A 23832-nucleotide genomic window follows, 5' to 3' on the forward strand; every position below is an offset into this window, starting at 1 on the left:
TGTTCTTCCTTTTCCTTCACCTGTTCATTTTCTCGCTTCTCAAAGGCTTTCCATATGGCCAAGTGTTTCTCCGCACTGACCTCCCTTACAGAACAACGCAAAACAAATCGCTACATTTTACAAATGACTCCACGTGTATACTTGGCTTCTGACACACTACAGCTCCTTGGTAGCCAACAATGTCACTTACACAGCTTTATTTTCCAATTATTGAAATGCAGTTATCTGACTCAATTTCCCCTTGCGGAAGTTTAAATAGGAAGATTGTTTCCTTAATGGCTTACTAAGACACAAACTTTTGCCAAGATATTTTCTTTGCAAGTTTTTAAGTTCTGCTCAGTCTTCCAGTTATGCCAGATTTCAATAGAATGCATACCACCTACACTTAAGTAGAAACTATGAAATCTCCACACTGTCCTTTATCATCCATTACAGCATTCCCCAGCACAAATTTACAAAACTGTAAAAAGCAGCAATAAAAAGAACAATAGCTACAATCTTAAGGAATCAATCAAATACTAATATGTCCAATCGCAAACAAGACAATCTGCAGATGATGGAGATTCAAGTAACACACACAAAATGCTGGAGGAACTCAGCAGACCAGGCAGCATCTGTTGAAAAAAGTACAGTCAGCGCCGCAAGCCAAGACCCTTGCAATTCAGGTCTCACCCAAAACATTAATTATACTCTTTTCCATAGATGCTGCTTGACCTGCTGAGTTCCTCCAGCATTCTGTGTGTGCTGCAACAACTAATGTGTATTCATTTCCATAGAGAGTGGGTGTTTATTGGAGTATTGAAGGCAAAAATGGCAAAACCATTGTCTGCACTCCACTCATTCCGCATTTGCTGATATGCACCACACAAACAAGCACAAAACAATGTTTTATGCATTTTGATGGGGAAAAAACAGGTGCTAAAAATCCCAATTACTCCATGCTGGAACTTGAAATAATACACTAAAACATTATGTCTTAGGGTAATTGAAGTCATTTTTTTGCACCATTATTTTAGGCAATTTTCAATTTAGATTTAACCATAATCCTGACTGAACAAGATTACAACATAATTACTGTGTACAGAAATAGGAAGCTTATTATGAAATGTGGAATTATGACAAGAGGGAATGAGATATTGTGCAGGATGATTCCGTAGAATACCCTTTTACTCTACTTCCTAAATCAAAGCCTAACAGATAGTCTAAGCTTTCCACTCACTTAATTTTCTACAGAAAAGGAAGTCAATATGATCATTCATGTAAGACTAACTGGCCTTTTAAAGGATTGCCCCTAACATTTATGGTTTCTTATGGCTACTTACACTATTTTAAAATCTAGAACCATAACTATTTCAAAATTAAATTAAATAGATTAATCAACAACCTATCATTTCAGGACTTTTTGTCTTATTTTCAATTACTTGTTATATTATTTACAATTACCTAACTTTTATTTACAATTCTTTGATTGAATTATTCCTTCACAGTAGATTTACCCAGACTAAAGGCTAATATAAAATTATTATTCAGTGCCTACTTATTAGGTACACTTGCTCGATAATGCAAGTATATAAATAGCCAACAACTCGATGCATAAAAGCATGCAGACATTGTCAAGAGGTTCTGTTGTTGTTCAGACCGAACAAAAAAATGGGGAAGAAATGTCATCTAAGTGATTAATGGTGTCAGACAGGGTGGTTTGAGCATCTCAGAATCTGCTGATCTTCTGGGATTTTCATGCACAGCATGTAGAGTTTACAGAGAATGTGTAATAAACAAAAAAAATAGGCAAAATGAATTGTTAATGAGAGAGGTCAGAGGAGAAGACCAGACTGGTTCAAGCTGATAGGAAGGCAACAGTAACTCAAATAACTATGTGTTACAACACTGGTGTGCAGAAGAGCATCTCTGAATGCACGACATGTTGAACTTTGAATTAGACTGGTTACAACAGCAGCAGAAGGTGAACCTACATTCAGTGGCCACTTTATTAGTTACAAGAAGTATCTAATAAAGTGGCCAACTGGTCCGAGTACATCACTGTGGAATGTTTAGTGAATTTTATTTCTAATGTATTATACATTATCAAAAATGAACAGAGCTGTCATTTGAAACCATACCTGGAGATTTCTGCCAAAAACAATTTAATCATGTAGTATAAGCTATAGGATTCATAGAAAATTTGTAAAATTTAAACACAAATTGTGCTGTACTGGCTTCACCAAAATGTTGCTGATTTCTATTTGTGGTAATTTAACTCTAGATTGAACTATTTTATTATTACTAAAATGTTAAATAGCAGACAGCAATGGATTTCCTTGTTTCCAGCCTTAATTTCACATATTTTACACAGAACACAAAGAATGGCAGCCACCCATTTAATTAAAATTTGAACTATATTTCCTCAATTGCCTTACGTTTGTAAAAATATGCCTCAGAAACTTTTAGGTTTTATGAAAGTGAGTTGACTGTTATTCCATAGCATGATTTCTCTACAGTGAAGCACAGATCTAATATCTCAAATATACTGTAAAATGCTGCCTCAAACTTTGAATATCTGGCATAGCATTTATTAAAATGTACTTGTATTCTATTATTCTTGGTTTAGAACAATGAGAGAGGCTGTATCTGGATAATTAGAGCAACCAACATTTCCACAACTTAAACAGATGGCCAGTTGGTTTTTGTCTAACTTTGTAATGCACAAATTAGCTGCTGCATTTCCTTAGTGTGGCAGTGATGACACCTCAAAAATATTTCACTGGCTGTTAACTGCTTTGTGAAATCCCAAAGATGTAAAATAATTTTCTGTTTTAGTTGCATGATGTATTTAAAATAACAACTAAATTTAAACATTAGTTTGAGTGTGTAGTAAGGCAATTGGTTATTATGGGAAAAAACTTAAGTCATACATAAAAATTCTGCTGGTTTTCCCACTTTGATTATTTCCAATTGTTTTCCATTTATTCTTTATCCCTCCCCTCATGACAAATTCTTGTCATAATTTCATATTATCTACCAAATGACCACCTTTCAAGCATGAGCTTAAAACGTGAACCATGTGGACCATCATAATCAAACACAGGACTTCCTTTCCACCATCCTTTCCAGTGATTTTACTTGGAGTTTTGTTGATAGCAATCAGAAGTATTTTTTCCATATTCTTGAGATTGCAAAACTATTTGTGCATCCTACTTCAAACTACTTTGCTGAAATTGGCAAATATGGCACAAATCACAATTTAATTATAGGATCTTCTTTTTATTTGCATGGAGTCATACTCTGGGCCAAAGTATTCATTGATACAGTTAAAACCTTGTAGAACCGGCCGAGTAAATTTGCACTATCATGTGCATTCATAGATGTTCTATCTTCAAACTTAAGAAAATATAATAAGTAAAACAGGAAACTTTCAGATCATAAATTTGAAATATTAACTGTTCCTCTTGCCACCAATGGCTGACCAGTTCCATTTCCAATATTTTCCAAGATTTCCACCAACTGCAGTTTTTTGATTTTTCTATCATGGAGAAATTATCTGACCACCTCAGCAGAAGCAAATATCATTTTATTTTGCTCCAAAGTTATTTTTGTGGGTGGGTGGACACATGCTGACTACAAGAGCCACATAACGACAAGTAAATCAGCATCATCTTATATTAGATTTCAAATATGCAAATATGACTACCACTGAATTGAGACCCTGTCAACTATGTTCAGCAGGAGAAGGACTGCCTCTGTTGGTGAAACAAAGTTCATGCCATTGCTGTCATGGAATCCACACTCCTTCAAACCTACAAAATAAATCAGGTACCCTATGTAGCAACTTATCCAATTCCTCCATGTGACCTATGGCCAATCAACCATTGGAGTCCACAAATTGCCTCTGGACAACATTTATGGACAAACAGCTGCCCAAAAGAATATTAGTCATGGGCAGCTTACATGATATGACACCTTCCCACCTGAGAATTAATATTTACTCTTAAAATGCTGTGAAGAAATTCAGACAATGAAAACTTGCAATCACAAAAAGGAACATTTGACAACTTTCCTGGAACTGAAATAATTTTACTGAATTAACAAAATGAACAAGATGGGGAAGTTATCTGATTAATTAGAGAAACAGTGCAGATAAACAGATTGTGTGATTCCTAGTCAAGAAGGAATCTGCAGACTACACAATATTTCAGTGGATTGATCAGTAAAAAATATAAGTGATAAATAGATTTCAGAAGTATAAAAAAAAGCCAATAAGTACAATAAATGATAGGGTACTGAGAAGTGTAGAGGCTCAAATGAATAAATAAAATACAACATATGAAGGTTACTTGCATTTTAATTTTTTTCTTTTATTGGTTGAAGAGGAAGGAAATTGATAAATTAATTAGATCACGGGTAGAAAGTTGTTTTCTAACCATCACCGACTTTATCCGCTCAGGGGATCTCCCATCCACTGCTACCAACCTTATAGTTCCCACACCCCGCACTTCCCGTTTCTACCTCCTACCCAAGATCCACAAACCTGCCTGTCCTGGCCGACCTATTGTCTCAGCTTGCTCCTGCCCCACCGAACTCATTTCTGCATACCTCGACACCGTTTTATCACCCCTTGTTCAATCCCTTCCGACCTATGTTCGTGACACTTCTCACGCTCTTAAACTTTTCGATGATTTTAAGTTCCCTGGCCCCCACCGCTTTATTTTCACCATGGATGTCCAGTCCTTATATACTTCCATCCCCCATCAGGAAGGTCTCAAAGCTCTACGCTTCTTTTTGGATTCCAGACCTAATCAGTTCCCCTCTACCACCACTCTGCTCCATCTAGCTGAACTAGTCCTTACTCTTAATAATTTCTCCTTTGGCTCCTCCCACTTCCTCCAAACTAAAGGTGTAGCTATGGGCACCCGTATGGGTCCTAGCTATGCCTGCCTTTTTGTTGGGTTTGTGGAACAATCTATGTTCCGTGCCTATTCTGGTATCTGTCCCCCACTTTTCCTTCGCTACATCGATGACTGCATTGGCGCTGCTTCCTGCACGCATGCAGAACTCGTTGACTTTATTAACTTTGCCTCCAACTTTCACCCTGCTCTCAAGTTTACCTGGTCCATTTCCGACACCTCCCTCCCCTTTCTAGATCTTTCTGTCTCTGTCTCTGGAGACAGCTTATCCACTGATGTCTACTATAAGCCTACTGACTCTCACAGCTATCTGGACTATTCCTCTTCTCACCCTGTCCCTTGCAAAAACGCCATCCCCTTCTCGCAATTCCTCCGTCTCCGCCGCATCTGCTCTCAGGATGAGGCTTTTCATTCTAGGACGAGGGAGATGTCTTCCTTTTTTAAAGAAAGAGGCTTCCCTTCCTCCACTATCAACTCTGCTCTTAAATGCATCTCCCCCATTTCACGTATATCTGCTCTCACTCCATCCTCCCGCCACCCCACTAGGAATAGGGTTCCCCTGGTCCTCACCTACCACCCCACCAGCCTCCGGGTCCAACATATTATTCTCCGTAACTTCCGCCACCTCCAACGGGATCCCACCACTAAGCACATCTTTCCCTCCCCCCCTCTCTCTGCATTCCACAGGGATCGCTCCCTACACAAATCCCTTGTCCATTCGTCCCCCACATCCCTCCCCACTGATCTCCCTCCTGGCACTTATCCGTGTAAGCGGAACAAGTGCTACACATGCCCTTACACTTCCTCCCTTACCACCATTCAGGGCCCCAAACAGTCCTTCCAAGTGAGGCGACACTTCACCTGTGAGTCGGCTGGGGTGATATACTGCGTCCGGTGCTCCCGATGTGGCCTTTTATATATTGGCTAGACCCGACGCAGACTGGGAGACCGCTTTGCTGAACATCTACGCTCTGTCCGCCAGAGAAAGCAGGATCTCCCAGTGGCCACACATTTTAATTCCACATCCCATTCCCATTCTGACATGTCCATCCATGGCCTCCTCTACTGTAAAGATGAAGCCACACTCAGGTTGGAGGAACAACACCTTATATTCCGTCTGGGTAGCCTCCAACCTGATGGCATGAACATTGACTTCTCTAACTTCCGCTAAGGCCCCACCTCCCCATCGTACCCAATCTGTTACTCATTTTTATGCACACACTCTTTCTCTCACTCTCCTTTTTCTCCCTCTGTCCCTCTGAATATACCTCTTGCCCATCCTCTGGGTCCCCCCCCGCTTGTCTTTCTTCCTCCTGTCCCATGATCCTCTCGTATCCCCTTTTGCCTATCACCTGTTCAGCTCTTGGCTCTATCCCTCCCGCTCCTGTCTTCTCCTATCATTTTGGATCTCCCCTTCCCCCTCTCAAATCCCTTTCTCACTCTTCCTTCAGTTAGTCCTGACGAAGGGTCTCGGCCTGAAATGTCGACTGTACCCCTTCCTACAGATGCTGCTTGGCCTGCTGCGTTCACCAGCAACTTTGATGTGTGTAAGTTGTTTTCTATTCAGCTGACTGCATACAACAAGAATATAGTAGTAATAGAAAAGAATATAAATGAGATTAATGATATAGTTGTCTCAGGACTGTGGAATTGTAGCTCTGAGGAAAGTGTAGAGGCTGGGGTTGTGTTCCTTGGAAGAAAGCAAGCAAAGGGGAGATTTAAATGAAGTGCATAAAATTGAGGAGCTGAGATGGAGTAGATTTCTCATAGCAGAGGAGGTCAACAACTAGGGTCATGGGTTTAAACTAATTGGTAGAAAGGTTGAAGGGGAAAAAAAAAATCATCCAAGTTGTGAGTGGCCTCGAACCCAATTACCAAATAAAATGTGGCACAATGGAAGACTCAAACAATATTTTGATGGCACTTGCCACTGTAACCCACAAAGATATCCACCAAGATCTGGGAAATAGAATTAAACTAGCTAGTTTCCCTCCAGCCAGCACAGGCATGAAAAATGTTATAAAGCTTAAATTGACAGCAGAGGAAGGCAAATCTTAATAATCCTGATATGAAGCAGTATTGGAGATGCACTGAATACGGGGATAAATAGGCAAGATTGCCTTTAATCTTAATGAATAAACACAGAATCAAGAATGAGTGTAGAGGCTCTAGAGAAAATCTAATAACTGTCAAATTCATATAAATATTGGCCAAGAATTTACACTGAGTGGTGACGAGGCGGTGTTCTCCATTCACCTCCATGACAAATGCATACAGATTTATCACAGGCATATAAGCAAAGATCTCTACTAATATGGCATTTTTGGGAGCATAGCAAACCCTGCATAAAACTTCTGACATCTGAACATTGTAAGCAATGATAAAATAAATATATCATTTACATAGGAGAGTTTACACAAGTAATAAATGTTTAAAAGCTTTTTCTATGACCAAAATAAATTCTATAACTTTCAATAATCTCCTGTGAAAGATTCCAACCTCCCAAAGATCAAAAGTTCTACAGCTAATAGATTCAAAATATGCTACAACATACAAATTTGTTGCACAATATTTCAACCATATAAATTGCTATAAAATTTCACCTTTATATACATCTTAAAATAGAAAACAAATGGTAAAATACTCTATCAATTGGATTCAAATGGTGGTGATAACAACTTCTTGTTCATGTGCCTTGCGTGTTACACACTTGGGTGATTATGGCTTTCCACATCAAAAGATCCCACACAGTGTCAATGATATCTCACACACTTAGATCTGTTAGTTCTGTCATAGTGTCCATATATTTTTTTCTTTGCCTTCCTCTTCCACGTTTCCCAGGCATACGGCCTTGTAATGTAAGGCATTCTATTTCTCCCTTTCCGATGACATGGCCCAGGAATTTAAGTTTCCTCTCATTTAATGTTCTCATTAAAGATCTTTTTGTATGGGCACGTTGGAGTACTGTCTCATTAGTTACCCTATCTCTGTATGATATTTTCAGCATTCTTCTAAGAAACCATATTTCTGTTGCTTCTACGAGGAAATCTGCAGATGCTGGAAACTCAAGCAACACACACAAAAAATGCTGGTGAATGCAGCAGGCCAGGCAGCATCTATAGGAAGAGATAGTAAGAGATTTGAAAGCGGGAGGGGAAGGGGGAGATCCAAAATGACAGAAGACAGGAGGGGGAGGGATGGAGCTAAGAGCTGGAAAATTTGATTGGCAAAAGGGATATGAGGCTGGAGAAGGGAGAGGATAATGGGATGGGAGGCCTAGGGAGAAAGAATGGGGGGAGAGCCCAGAGGATGGGCAAGGAGTTATAGTGAGAGGGACAGAGGGCGAAAAAAAAAAAGGAAAAAAAGGGGAAAAGAAACAATTCATTAATTAATAAGGGATGGGGTACGAAGGGGAGGTGGGGCATTAAAGGAAGTTGGAGAAGTCAATGTTCATGCCATCAGGTTGGAGGCTACCCAGACGGAATATAAGGAGTTGTTCCTCCAACCTGAGTGTGGCTTCATCTTGACAGTAGAGGCGGCCGTGGGTAGACATATCAGAATGGGATTGGGACATGGAATTAAAACGTGTGGCCACTGGGAGATCCCACTTTCTCTGGCGGACAGAGCGTAAGTGTTCAGTGAAACACAGTCTCCCAGCCTGCGTCAGGTCTTGCCCACCTCCAATGGGATCCCACCACTAAGCACATCTTTCCCTCCACCCCCCTCTGCTTTCCGCAGGGATTGCTCCCTACGCAACTCCCTTGTCCATTCGTCCCCCCATCCCTTCCCACCGATCTCCCTCCCGGCACTTATCTTTGTAAGCGGAACAAGTGCTACACATGCCCTTACACTTCCTCCCTCACCACCATTCAGGGCTCCAGACAGTCCTTCCAAGTGAGGCGACACTTCCCCTGTTATTCGGCTGGGATGATATACTGCATCCGGTGCTCCCGATGCTGCCTTCTATGTATTGGCGAAACCCGACGCAGGCTGGGAGACCGTTTCGCTGAACATCTACACTCTGTCTGCCAGAGAAAGCAGGATCTCCCAGTGGTCACATATTTTAATTCCATGTCCCATTCCCATTCCGATATGTCTATCCACAGCCTCCTCTACTTTCAAGATAAACCACACTAAAGTTGGAGGAACAACACCTTATATTCCGTCTGGGTAGCCTCCAACCTGATGGCATGAACACTGACTTCTCTAACTTCCGTTAATGCCCCACCTCCCCTTTGTACCCCAGCCCTTATTTATTTTTCTTTTCCCCCTTTTCTCCCCTCTCTTTTTTCTCCCTCTGTCCCTCTCACTATAACCCCTTGCCCATCCTCTGGCGCTCCCCTCCCCCTTTCTTTCTCCCTAGGTCTCCCATCCCATGATCCTCTCCCTTCTCCAGCTTCGTGTCCCTTTTGCCAATCAACTTTTCAGCTCTTAGCTCCATTCCTCCCCCTCCTGTCTTCTCCTATCATTTTGGATCTCCCCCTCCCCTTCTCAAATCTCTTACTATCTCTTCTTTCAGTTGGTCCTGACAAAGGGTCTCGGCCCGAAATGTCAACTGTACCTCTTCCTACAGATGCCGCCTGGCTTGCTGAGTTCACCAGCATTTTTTGTGTTCTGTTGCTTCTAAGTTTCTTTGGAGTTCTGGTGTTATAGTCCACGTTTCGGAAGCATACGGCAAGATTGACCAGATGTAACATTTTAGTAGCCTAAGCCTTGTTGTCATAGAAATGTGTCTATTGGTAAAAATGGTTTTCATTTTTTTGAAGTTGGTTTTGGCAATGGCAATTCTTCTTTTTATTTCTACTTTACTTCTAGCATCTTGTGATATAAAGCTACCAAGGTAATTAAAGCTGGTCTTTTGTTCAATCTCTTGGTTACCGAAGTACAATTGGCAGTTGGGAGTATTCTGCTGTTTTCATATTACCATACATTTGGCTTTTTGTACAGTTGATGGTTAGACCAAAATCTGCACTTGTTTGTCCTACTTTGTCTAGGAGGATTTGTAGGTCTTCTGCAACACTTGCTATTAGGATGGTATCGTCTGCATATCTTATATTATTGATGTTAACACCTCCTATTTTTATCCCATCTAGGTCTTCTAATTCTCTGAGAATCATTTCACTATAGATGCTAAGCAATTCCGGTGAGGCAATGCATCCCCGTCTAACTCCTCTTTGAATTTTAGTCCAACTGCTTATATTATCATCAATTTTTACCGCCGTCATTTGGTTCCAATATAAATTTTGAAGCAGTTGCTGGTCCCTTCCGTCAATGTTCAGTTTAACAAGAATTTGAAATAATTTTTCATGTTGCACTTTGTCGAATGCTTTAGTGAAATCAATAAAACATAAAAAGGCATTATTTTGATATTTAGTTGCCCTTTCTGAAAGCATTCGTAGTATGAAAATTGCATTCCTAGTTCCTCTATCCTCAATAAACCCAGTTTAGAAGTTTCTGGCCTTAAATTGTTTTTAAATTCAACTCAAAACAATTCTCAACAAAATCTTTATTATGTGACTCATAAGACTGATAGTTCTATAATTTTCGCAGTCAATAGTTCCAGGAATTTTTGGCAGAGTTATAAATATTGATTTCAAGAGATTGTCGGGCAATACACCAGACTCATATATGCCATTAAAACAGTTCAAAAAGAATATCTATGCCCAGATCTTCTTGCGCTGTATCATTTCCACTGAAATTTCATCAGGTCCAGTAGCTTTACCATGTTTCATGCCTTTCACCGCTTTAGTTATTTCTTCGTTGGTAATAGGTGGGCTAGAACTAGGGTGTTTAACATCTGGAGGTTCCCCTCTATTATCCTCAAACAGCTGCTCTACATACTGAATCCACCTCTCACATACTTTATCTGGATCTGTTAGTATGGATCCGTCTGCTGATCTTCTGCATCCTGTGGAGGAGGTTTTCTTAATTCCAGTAATTTCCTTAATTTTCTTGTGCATTTCTTTGCTGTTGTTAATATGACCTTCTACTTCATTGCACTTTTGATTCAGCCGTTCTTACTTTGCAATATTGCACAATTGTCTGTCTGTCTAGCTCTCTGTATTGCACTTCACTATTCTTCACTAACCTTCTTTATTCCATCAGATCTAGAATTTCTTGGGCTACCCATCCCTTGTTGGTGTGTTGAATTTCTTGTACTAGGATTATCTACTCTGCTGATTGCTGTATAGCATATTTAAATCTGTCCCAAAGAGGTGTTGTTACATTTTCGTTGAGGTGTTCTTCTACAGCTGTCTTGAATTGTTGCTTAAGTATGCTATATTTTTTAAGTTCTCCCAACATATACTTCTTTCTCTTTTTTCCACGTTTCAGTTTAATTTTGTTTTAATGGTAGCTATTACTGAATGGTGACCTGAACCACAGTCTGCTCCTGAGTAGGCTTTAGAATTTGTGATTATTATTTCTAAAGTGTTCATTGATGGTAATGAAATCTATTTGATTCCTTGTTCTATCTCCAGGGCTAATCCAAGTACACAATCTACATGGATGACTTTTATACCAAGTATTGGTGATCACTTGGTTGCTTCTGACACACCAATCAGTAAACCTTTTCTCCATTTTCATTTTTCTCCCCTAATCCAAAGGGTCCTATGATGTTATCAACCCTTTCCTGTCCAACTTTGGCATTAAAATCTCCCATGACTAGTTTTATATCCTGAGATTTACATTGCTCATAAGCATTGTCATGATCTTCCTAAAACCAGTTGATAGTCTCTTTATCTGCATCATTTATTGGTGTGCAGGCTTGGATTATGCTAATGTTAAAAGGGTTACCCCTTAATTTAACTAAAAGCAGCCAATCGGATATCGCCCAATATCCCATAAGACATTTTTATACTTGTTTGTTTAAAGTAATTCCAACTCCATACATATGCTGTTGACCTCTAGAACACATTATCAGAGAACTATTCTTAGTGAATTTGCCACTGTCGGTCCATCTAATTTCTGACAGGCCAAAGATATCAACTTCCAACCTTTTCATTTCATTTAATGTGTTGTCCAACTTTCCTTTCTGGTAAAGTGTATGGATATTCCATGTTGCTACCCTTAGCCTTTCCTTATTGCTTACAGTCCCTGGATGACAGTCTGGTGTCACCTGCAGCATTAGACTACCCCTACTGAGTGAGGTGTTGTTCTGTTGATTAGAATCAACCCCATTCACGCTGTTGTCTGGTTTCCTTCTTTTGTTTCTGTCCATGATTGACTATGCAAAAATTTCAACAGTGGTTTGCCGTTGCCTTCTGTTGCCACGGTGCTCATCTAACTAGAGCATTTGACCTCTACTGGTGTTCCCAGTTGGGAATCCTACACTAGACGTCGCTCAACCTTTGCTGTTGTTGTACAAAGACAATCCGCCACCAAAGCTTGGAATCCATTTCCCTGCGGAAGAGACTTCAGTGATTTTAGGTGACACCACCACCATTAGTCTGGTTATTTTTCTGGCGCCAAATATTCGCCATAGACAGAGCTCCTTCAGCGAGACAGGGTGTACCCAGACCTAAGTCCTACGTGAAGGTGGAGTTGTCTTGGGTGATAGAAGATAGATAATCACTATTGTCATTTCCTGATATTTAGTCAGGACCCAACCACCCCATACACCCAACACATTTACCAAAAATGGAATCCTAACCTTGCTCTGAGATGGAGTGAGAGTAGTTCAATAGAACATTTAAAGAAAGCAGCTTCTTGGAGAAAGATGAAAACCTTGGATTCCCTTGCAATGGACTTAACAAACTAGAATCCTTTAACCAATGCTCAAGCAGGCCTCAGCCCTTCAGTTCAGAACACAGAAAAGAAAGATACAGCATCACAACATGCCCTATAACCAAACATGACTGTGCTATTATGTCAAACTAAAATAATCAAATCTACCTGCACTTGATCTTTATCCCTGCATTCCCTGCCTATTCATTTGTCTGACTCAATGCCTCTCAAATAATCCTTCTACCACCTTCCCTAGCAGCGTGTTCCAGGCAGCCACCACTCTCTGTACAAAAGCCACTTTCCTCACAATTTTCCTTTAAGCTTCCCTGCTTTTACTTTCTAGGGGTTCCCAACCTGGGGTCTACAGAGCCCTTGCTTCATGGTGTTGGTCCATGGCAACCCTATGCCTTCTAGTATTAACATTTGTACCCTGAGAGAAAGATTCTATCTACCCTATGTCTCTCAAAATTTTGCGTATTTCCATCAGCTTCTGATGATCTAGAAAATAAACAGCCCATGTTTTGTCCAACCACTTTTATAGCTAACTCCAGTCCAGGAAAGATCCTGGTGAACCTCCTCACCACACTCTTCCAAAGATTCCTGCAGTGTGCCAGCAGAACTACACACAAACGTGTAACAACGACATTTTTTTTTATGAAGTTGCAGCATGACTTCCCAACTTTTATATTCAGTGTCAGACCGATGAAGATAAGTATGCCATATGCCTTCTTTGTCACATTATCCAGCTGTGTTGCCATTTTCCAGGAGCTATGGACTTGAACTCTAAGGTCCCTTTGTACTGTACACAAGTGCTCCTAAGAGTCCTGCTATTTATTGTAGGCTTTCTTCTTAAATTTGACCTTCTGAGGTGCAACTCATAAAAGTCTGAATTAAACTACCAATCATTTCTCTGCTTAAATTTCCAACTGATCTGTATCCTTTAACAACCTTCCTCTCTATCCACAATCCCATCAATTTACATCACCTGCATTTTCATCAAAATCATTAATAAATATCACAAACAATTAACAATTGCTGGTCAACAATGTGCTGATAATCAGGAAAACACTCCCCTACCGCAACATTCTGGACACATCATATAAATATAAATATGCACATGCCTCTCCTTCCTTCAGAGTCTGCGGAGATCTGGCTTGTCATCAAAAACCTTGGCAAACTTCTATATATGTGTGGTGGAAAGTGTGCTGACTGGCTACATTACAGCCTGGTATGGGAACACTAATGCCTTTGAACAGAAAATGCTACAAAAGGTAGTGGGCAAAACTCTCCCAACCATTGAATATATCTATATGAAACATTGCCATAAAAAAGCAGCATCCATCATCAAGGATCCTCACCACTCAGCCCACGCTCTATTCTTGCTGTTGCCATCAGGTAGAAGGTACAAGTGCCTCAAGATTTGTTCTACCAGATTCAAGAGCAGTTACTACCCCTCAGCCATCAGGCTCTTGAACAAAAAGGGATAATTACACTCATTTAACGACTCTGTAATATTGTTATTTCATTCTCGTTATTTATTACTATTTATTATCTGTATTTGCAGTTTGTTTACAGTTTATATATCCAGTTTACAGTTACTGTTCTAAAAAATTGCTAAGTATGCCCGCAGAAAAAAAAATCTCAGGGTTGTATGTGGTGACATGTATGTACTCTTATAACAAATTTTACTTTGAACTTTTTTTTTTACAATCATACAAATTTTGGGTCCATTTTACTAATTCACGGTGGACCCCATATGACTTTATCTACTGGACCAGCCTACCATAAGGGACATTATCCAACGTTATTCTGAAGTCCATGTAGACAATATTCACCACACTGCCCTCATCATTTATCACTGTCACTTAAAAAAAAACTCAGTCAAACTTGCGAAACAGGTAAATAAATACAGGCCTTTTCCCATGGGAAGTTATGCTTTTGATCCGGAATAAGCCCATCCTTTTCCAAATGCAAGTTAATCCTGTCCCTAGGATTCTTTTCCAATAATTTGCCAACCACTAGAGTAAGGCTCACCAACCTATAATTACCCGATTAGTCCCTGTTGACATCCTTAAAGAAACATTGGTTGTATTTCAGTCTTCTACCACCTTTCCTGGGGCTAAATAGAACACAAAAATTAACTATTTAGCATCAATGCTGTTGTGGACCTTGTATGCATGTAGAATTTTGTGCAAGTGACGTCAAATCAACTTCATACAGTTAGCAATTTTAAACAATCCTTATTTGGCCTTCTCATGATTACTTCCTGCATGATTTATCAATGCCCCAAATTTAAGCCATTATCTCACCTTAGCTGTATGCTCAGAGTTGCCAAATAAGGTCACAGCCAAATTGCATTCCAGTTCTTTTGAGAAAGGTCCGCACTCTATTTGAGGCTTCGTACTTTCAAAGAAACAAGGTAGATCAAGTGTGTGGGCAAGATGAAAGTAAACAGTTGTGCCATTCCAGTTTGAGTTGCTGCACCAGGTAATAGGTATCTAATCAGTCTTCACTGTGGAAGACACTAGCAGTATGGTGGAAGTTCCAGGTGTCAGGGGGCAAGAAGTGTGTGAAGTTACAGAAGAACCTGAAACCTCACACACTTCAGTTTACCAAGAACTTTCTCTAAGGAGAAACTGAAAGGTCTATCACCTGGACCAGATGATGTACACCCCAGGGTTCTGAAAGAGGTGACCGAAAAGATTGCGGAGGCATTAGTAATGATCTTGCCAGAATCACTAGACTGGAAAATTGCAAATGTCTTTCCATTCTCTAAGAAGGGAGAGAGGCAGAAGAAAGGAAACTATAGGCCAGATAGTCTGACCTCCGTATTTGGGAAGATGTTGGAGTCGATTGTTAAGGATGTGGCTTCTGGATGCTTGGACGCACATAATAAAGTAGGCTGTAATCAGCATGGTTTCCACAAGGGAAAATCTTCCCTGACAAATCTGTTGGAATTCTTTGAAGAAATAACAAACAAAATAGACAAAGGAGAATCAGTTGATGTTGTATACTTGGATTTTCAGAAGGTCTTGACAAGGTGCCACACATGAAGCTGCTTAAAAAGTTAAGAACCGATGGTATTACAGGAAAGATTCTAGCATGGATAGAGCAGTGGCTAATTGGCAGGAGGCAATGAGTGGGAGTAAATGGAGCCTTTTATCGTTGGCTACCAGTGACTCGTGGTGTTCCACAGGGGTCTGTGTCAGGGCTGATACTTTTTACGTTATATGTCAATGACTTAGATCGTGGAATTGATGGCTCTGTTGCAAAGTTTGCACATGATATGAAGGTAGATGGAGGAGCAGGTAGCTTTAAGGAAGTAGCGAGCCCACAGGAGGACCAAGACAGATTAGGAGAATGGTCAAAGAAGTGGCAGTTATAATACAGTGTTAGGAAGTGCATAGTCATGCACTTTCGTATAAGAAATAAAAAGGTTGACTATTTCCTAAATGGTGAGAAAATACAAAAAAGTGAGGTGCAAAGGGACTTAGGAGTCCTTGTGCAGGATTCCCTAAAGGTTAATTTGCAGGTTGAGTCTCTGGTAAGGAAGACAAAGGCAATGTTAACATTCATTTCAAGAGAGCTAGAATATAAAAGCAAGGATGTAATATTGAGGCTGTATAAAACATTGTTGGGGCCTCACTTGGAGTATTGTGAGCAGTTTTGGGCCCCTTATCTTAGAAAGGATGTACAGAAACTGGAGAGGATTCAAAGGAGGTTCAGGAAAATGATTGCAGCATTGAATGGCTTGTCATATGAAGAGTGTTTGATGTCTCTGCATGTATTCACTAGAACTCAGAAGAATGAGAGGTAGCATCATTGAAGCCTTTTGGATGGTGTAAGGCCTTGACAGGGTGGATGTAGAAAAGATGTTTCCTATGGTGGGAGAGTATGAGGCCAGAGGACACAGCATCCTTTTAGAATGGAGATGAGAGGGAATTTCTTTAGCCAGACAGTGGTGAATCTGTGAAATTCATTGCCACAGTCAGCTCTGGAGGCCAAGTCTTTATGTATATTTAAGGCAGAGGTTGATAGATTCTTGACTGGTCAGGGCATGAAGGGATATGGGGGAGGGGGGTGGGGAGAAGCAGGAGCTCAGAGAAAAAAATGAATCAGCCATAATGAAATGATGGAGCAGACTCGATGGGCCAAACGACCTAATTCTGCTCCTATATCTTATGGTCTTAATTGCTAACTTTTTCTTACTGATAACCAAATAACAGTGATTTCATTAAAAATGTAGTAACCTGTACTGAAATTTAAAAATGAAAATAAGTAATTCCATTATATTGTAGTACTACAGTTTTCATCACTCCATACAGCTTGAGTACGAAAAGTTATAGAAACCAGGAAAACATATAAATCATCTTTCTCTCTCTCACACACATCCCTGTCCATGTCAAAAAAGTAACCTATACCAAAATAACAACAAAAAAATGAACTTGAGTTTTAGTAGTTGCTCACATTAGATTGTCATTTATGGCTAAGTGCTGCTCCTCAGCTTGATGCATAGAGAAATATACACAGCAGGGTTATTGCAGCATACTGCACCTTTCAAACACAAGGAAGCTGTCATGCAGATGTCAAATACATCAAGGTACTCGCAAATTCCACAAAAAAAGAAATGTTAAGTCAAGCTATACCAGATGGGTGACTGAGTAAGTAAGTAGCAGTTCACAGCTTCAGAGACCAACATATCTTTTCCTATCCTGGGAAAGAGTACAGCAAATTTAACAGCACTTATAAGTTCATACAAGAGCTCTGTATATATTTTAAACTAAACTTAGACCTCGAAATTGGATTTAAACTTAGTTCAGCAAAAGTAACTTACTCTTATTTTATATTTGAAATATAAAGCTGAAACTAATATTTCAGCTAATTCTAAATAGACATTTTATTATTAAGCTATAAACTGGGAGCATCACTGGCAAGGATATATATTACCCATTGTTCCCTGTCCTTGATAAAGTTGTTTTGAGCTACTTTGACTGCTGAAGTTCTTCTGGCAAACAAACAACACTCATAATTTAATTCCAACAATTATGAAGAAATGGCAACCTAAAATCTGGATAGTATGTGACTTGGCAGAAACCAATGGTAGTCTTCCTGTCTTTATTCTTCTTTCAGGTAGAGCTGACAACTATGAGGGGTGCTGCCAAAGAAGTCCTGACAATTAACTTGTGCATTTTTTCACATGGTACACACTTGCAACCTCAGTGTAAAGTGAGTTTTTAGGGTGGTAGCAGGAGGCATCAATCTAACAGGTTATCTTGATCCAGATGGTGCTGAGTTTTGAATGTTGCCTGAACTAGATTTATTCAGGTAAGTTTACATCACAACTTTACCTTGAAGATGGCTTCCTGAGGTCAGGTCAAGAGTCACTGCCATAAGACAGATAACCTCTAACTTGGTCTTTAGCCATGGTACTCCTGTTGTAGGTCCAGCTAAGTTTCTGGCCAGTGGTATCTCCCAACTACACAGCTACCTTAGTGGTCAGAAACGTGATGAAGGTACTACAGTTGGATGTCACACACAAATGATTGAGATCTCTCAAATGGTAAATGGTAATTGCTGGGCATTTAAGTGGTAAGTAATAGTGAAACCACAGATCAGACCTTGTCTGAATATTGTATAAAATGCTGGGCTAGTCATTTTCTGAGAAATTGAGAATGAAAGGGAAATATCATCCTTGTCCTACCAGTGAAGCTCCTTTACATACTTCACGAAGGAGGAATGTTATTGATAATATAGGTGAAGGTGTTTTGGGCCAATAATAGTGCCATGAGAAATTTCTGCAAAGGCATTTTTGGACTGATCACCTACCACTTTATTAAATATGACTCTAACCAGTACAGTGATTTTGATCAATTCCCATTGACTTCAATTTTACTAAGGCTGTTTGATGACATATTTCAATATATGCTGCCTTGATATCAAAGGCTCTGGAACTCAGTTCTTTGGGCCAAGGATATAACACAATATGAACAGTGAACAGTGCCAGTGAAACATTCTTGGCAGCATTCATAATGTTATTGACAGCAAGTACAGCTTTGTGGTGCTGTTAATATACCTTCCATTAAGTTACTGATTATGGAGAGTATACAGCTTGGCAATTTAGGCAGATTCTATTTATCCTGCTTTTTATTAATACCACTTTCTAGGACATCTTTCTACAATGTCTGCGGATATCAACACTGTAATTTCACATATACAGCTGGGTTAGAACTGCATTAGAATTATACAGCATAAATCTTCAACACTATAGCTGTAACGCTGCCTTTGGTCTTCTGGGTTTCTTGATACCACATGGTGGAGACTGAATTGGTTTCTGTCCTCTACAACCAGTCCAGTATGTCATAAGGAAGCCAACATGGATCTGCCACTCAGTTGCTGGTCTGGACTTTGACACTCAGATGCAGAATTCTGCTATCGTAGAAGCACGCAAGTACCCTCCTCTTGGTAGTGTCAACCAACATTTACAACTGACAGTCAGAAGAGCTTAGATTACACAGCTTTCCCTATTGCGAGCTGCTTTTGTGAATAGCATGCGAGAGGTCCTTTGATGAGCTCGAACCTCAATTTTAGGAATGCTTGGTTCTGCTCCTGGCACAACTTTCAAATAATTTCAGTTAAGCACAGTCTACCTTTCCTCAGAAAAGAATTTTGCTATAGACAGTTTATGTGCCTTTAGGCCATCTTAATTTGATGCACAGCACAAAGCTAATCTTTTCCAAATAAAAATGTGCCTTGTTCTTCTGTCGAGTTAAAGTTGCACTGCAAATCATCCACAGAAGCAATATTTGAGTAGTTGAGTATTCATCACAGCCCAAAATAGTCCAATGAAGTCAACATGTGTCTCATGCGCAAACACTGCGATGAATGAGTGTTATAATAGGTAGAAAAATGATTCCTGTAACGCATTTAGTGGCCCTTAGAGTAATAATTCACACCTGAACAAATCTGTCCAATAGCACAGCCTTAGGTCTGCACAGATGCTCAAAGCTAACAACTTCGGAGTTACAATCTAGAGACGTTTAGCCCAAGGAAGCAAGTGCAGTCAGGTCATTCTGGTCACTGTTGTAACCCTCAATTAAATAACAGAAAAACAGTAACCTAAGAAAACAATGTTTTATATTCTTTGCTGTATTGCTATTAAATAGGTCTTGTGTTCCAAGTCAAATGCCTTTGCTCATTCCTATTTATCAAAAGCTTTAGTTTCTGGTTCCCACACAAAAGTTGTCATGCATATGCAAATTATGTTTATCTAGCCCAAGGAAGATAAAAGTTCACCTACATTAGAGCTAATTTTGCTTTTACATCATTAAATTTGTCTTGCAATTTCCTTATTCTGAAGTATACTATTTTGTATTTAATATCTGCATATCATTTTAATTTAAGAGAAGATCCTTGCTACATTCTAACGAAATAGTATCGACAATCTACTTGCACAGTTCGGCGTTAGATTTGTCACACATGATTTAACACTTTAAGTAATGATAATAGGAAGTTAAAATGATAGATAATTTTCACGAGACCTCTTTTTGCTGGTATTATGCCCCTGAGCCTCACCCCAACAGATACTATCAATAAAGTCACAGTATCATTCTAAATGTCTTGACAGCATAATCTATTTTCAAGTTCCCTTCACACTTGCGCATCCTCTTTTAGCAGGTGCACTCCTTTTGTTAACAGAAGCCTTGAGCCTTCTGTAAATGTTGGAAGCAGGTGCATTTCCTGTACTAGGAAAATGACTAACCTCAAAACACCAAGCCAATTTCTCATTTCAAAAAAATGGAAAAGCAGAAGGATGTATTAAATTTCCATCTGTACACAGTGGACAGGGAAATGTCATTTTTCTAATCATTTATGCAGTATTTGAAATTTCTATTTCAAATTTAAAACCATTAAAATAGTGCATAGTTTTATTCATAAATTAATAATTAAAAATAAAATCAACTTCAATTATTTTTTTGTTTAGTTTAATAATTTTAAAAATATTTCCTTACTTTACTTCTCATCCCCACAATCTTTATCAAAACCCTTGAAAAAGTAGATCCTACACCAGGTCTAACTTGGTGCAGGGTCCACAAGGTGATTCCCCCAATGTAACCGCTGAGGAATCTCAGTAAAATTAAGCTTCCATAAGTAACACATAGAACATTACAAATCTATGGGTAAATTTGATACTTCCAAGTTCAACAACACAAGCATGGAAATCCCTAACTCCATTTAAATGGATAAATCTGGGAAGTTCCATTTGCAGCCTCTGGTATTTACCAGCAAGGTCCGGGCAATAACTACTGTACAGAGAGAAAAAAAATTATGTTATCAACATACATTATCAAGCTAAATGATTACTAAACTGTTTTTATAGTACATAAATAAATGACTTGCTCTGCTAGTATCAGGTTAAAGACTATGACAAGAGAACTACAGGCAAGTATTGTTAAGCATGCTAAGTAATTTATAAACATCCAAGTCAAAGGCAGCCAAGTTTAAAAGGGGAGAAAGAGTTAATTCAACCACTTATACAGGTTTAAATACCATTAAATTGTTTTGGCTATCAGACACCAATAATAAATTGTGCAAGCCAAGACCAGATTTTGCTTCATAAGATATATCAATGCACACAGCAAATGTTACTGTACAAATTGTGCTGAGTAAAATCTGGCAACAAGCTCCCTATAACCACAAAACAATTCCCAGAGGCACTAATGATAGAACCAGAGTTTTAAGAACAACTTCCATGCCCATTTTGCCAACTAGAACGAGGATTCGTCAGGAGTCCAACCATGAAATTTTAGTGTCTCTGTAGCAGTCGTCATTTATGTACAACAATGCATTCTCTAAGTGTTATTACACTAGGAATCTCTACCTGACACAACATGTCCAATTTGTTAATAAAATAATTTTCATTGATAAAAGTATGAAAGTAATGATATGGAATGTTGTGGATCAGAGAACAGTGATAAACAATAAGCTGCTTAACATCATAGAGTGGAAATAAATTATTTAATCTTTCCAAGTTAGTAATATGAACATGGTCCTTTTGATATATTTTCACTACAACCAAATAGAAAGGTGGATATAAACAAATAAATGAGGGTAAGGTGAATCTTAAATTAATTTTTTTAGTATTTGAGCTAAAAGTGGAATATTTTTAGTTGCTTTTTCACTGGAACTAGTTCTCATACAGATTGGAGAGAAGCAAAATAAAATAGGTGTTATATTTCAGGTTAATTCTTAGCTTTCAAAGCATTCTCAAGGATGAAAGATTAACACTGTCTTTGACTGCGAATAACAGCCAATGCAGACTGAGCAGTACAACAACATAGAGAGAGAAAAAAGTTAATATATTGTTTTCGAAACAATGATGCAGAAAATAGCGCTGTAGATAAAGAGAGCAGGTTTCTGACCTCCTTAATTTATTTCACAGAATGTACACTCCTGTCACGTACTCAAAACAATGGGAAAATTTTAGGGTGTGAGTTGCTACCACAGTTAGTGTTAAATCTAGCTAATTATTATACCAAATCAGTATAGTTAACAGGGCATAACTGTGAGAAGGGCATGTTCTGGGCATTTAATGGCAGACTTGAATGGTGCTGAATACATTACACTATGCCCCCAATAATAAAACAAAATACTTCATGTCAGGGACTTGGCTTAGAAAACCAGAAAATGGGAAGCTAGGCCTTGTTCTGCACCATGATGTTCCAGTGCCCCCTAGTGACAGACTAAAATCCCTTTAACTCAAGATTCTTTTCTACCAATTTAATTGTGCCCTGGAGCTTATATATAATTATCTGATAATAATAATCCTTATTTGTTACCATTATACTAATGAAGTAAATTTCACTTTACTTTAATATTCCTAATATTTATTAAAATGACACCAAGAATCATTTTAGAACGGGACAATATTTACAAAATACTGTATATTGCTTTAGCATGACAATCTACAAGCATGTTTAATAAAGCTGTAAAGACAATGAGCATTCACAACAAAATTATAAGTGTGCAAACAAGATGGCTGGTGAGTAACAATGGTTCAACAGCTCCAGAGGCCGGCATTCCTTGAGTGGTGTCTTTGTAGAGTTTGAAAGTTCTCTCTGTGACTGGTTGTGTTTCCTCCAGGTGCACCAGTTTTCACCTGGTTCCCAATGGCCTCTTGGTAGACTAGCTGCAATTGCTGGACATGTGGAAGAGTAAAAATTGTTGGTGTACAGAGAAAAAGGGAAAGTGGTAATGGGAACAATGGGATTGCTGTCCTGGAATCCATCATACATCACAGAGCAATAGGCCAAATGCCCCCCCTTTACACCATTATAACTTAAAAAGTATTACAAGTAATAAGAAAGGGTTTGATGAGGTTTTCGAAAGTACACATAAAGATGAAAGTCATTTCAGAATAATTTCTTAAAGTGTCAAAACATCTCTGATGTATTATTGGGGAGTGGAAGAATGGATGCAAATAAGGTCAGAATACAAGAGGGTGTCGATCAGGCCATGAAATGATTTTAAAAGTAAAATTCTACTTTCAATGTATATTCAGTACGCCAAATCAAAAGGTCCCAATTGTGCAAAAGGATGCCATGCCTTTGTTGAGTAAGTGGTATCTAGCTTGAATTTAGTCCACTGGGACAATGAAAGCATATTTACTCACTGACAAGTTTTTATGTTGATGGCTGTCAGCAGTTACCTTCCCAAATTTAAGTCCCGTAGGGGAAAATAAACTACTAAAATCTCACTTAGCAAACTATTGTGGATGGCATTTTTTAAAATTTGTTTTGTGAATTCTCATATACAGGTAGAACAAGTTAATTGGAAAACAATTTGTATCTTAACTTGTATTATAAAGTGATTGGAATATACTCAGAAAGAACTTAGTGCGATTATACAGAAGTTTAGGGAGATTTTACTTGGATTACCCATCCTTACCCAAGGAAGGATATACTTGGCTTATACTTAGAGACAAATTAAGAAGGTTCATTGAACTGATTTCTAAGATAAGGCGACAAACAAGCACACCTACATTCAAAGAACGCAAGGTGATCATATTGAAAGATGGAAAATTAATTAACTCGGCAGGATAGAAGCCGAGAGGACATGCCATGCCTATGGAGTCTAGAACTATGATCAGACATAATTTGTTATTATTTTATTGCATAATTTTATTACATAATTTTTATATTATATATTG

At 38.9% G+C, this 23832-nt stretch overlaps 1 protein-coding gene across 4 annotated transcripts in view; it reads right to left on the minus strand.

The window, feature by feature from the left end:
• The window catches only part of fto (FTO alpha-ketoglutarate dependent dioxygenase), a 377646-nt gene that overhangs the window by 303722 nt on the left and 50092 nt on the right, over nt 1-23832 (minus strand). The window lies entirely within an intron of this gene.

The sequence above is a fragment of the Mobula birostris genome, chromosome 15 (genome assembly GCF_030028105.1).
Source record: "Mobula birostris isolate sMobBir1 chromosome 15, sMobBir1.hap1, whole genome shotgun sequence".
Taxonomy (NCBI): domain Eukaryota; kingdom Metazoa; phylum Chordata; class Chondrichthyes; order Myliobatiformes; family Myliobatidae; genus Mobula; species Mobula birostris.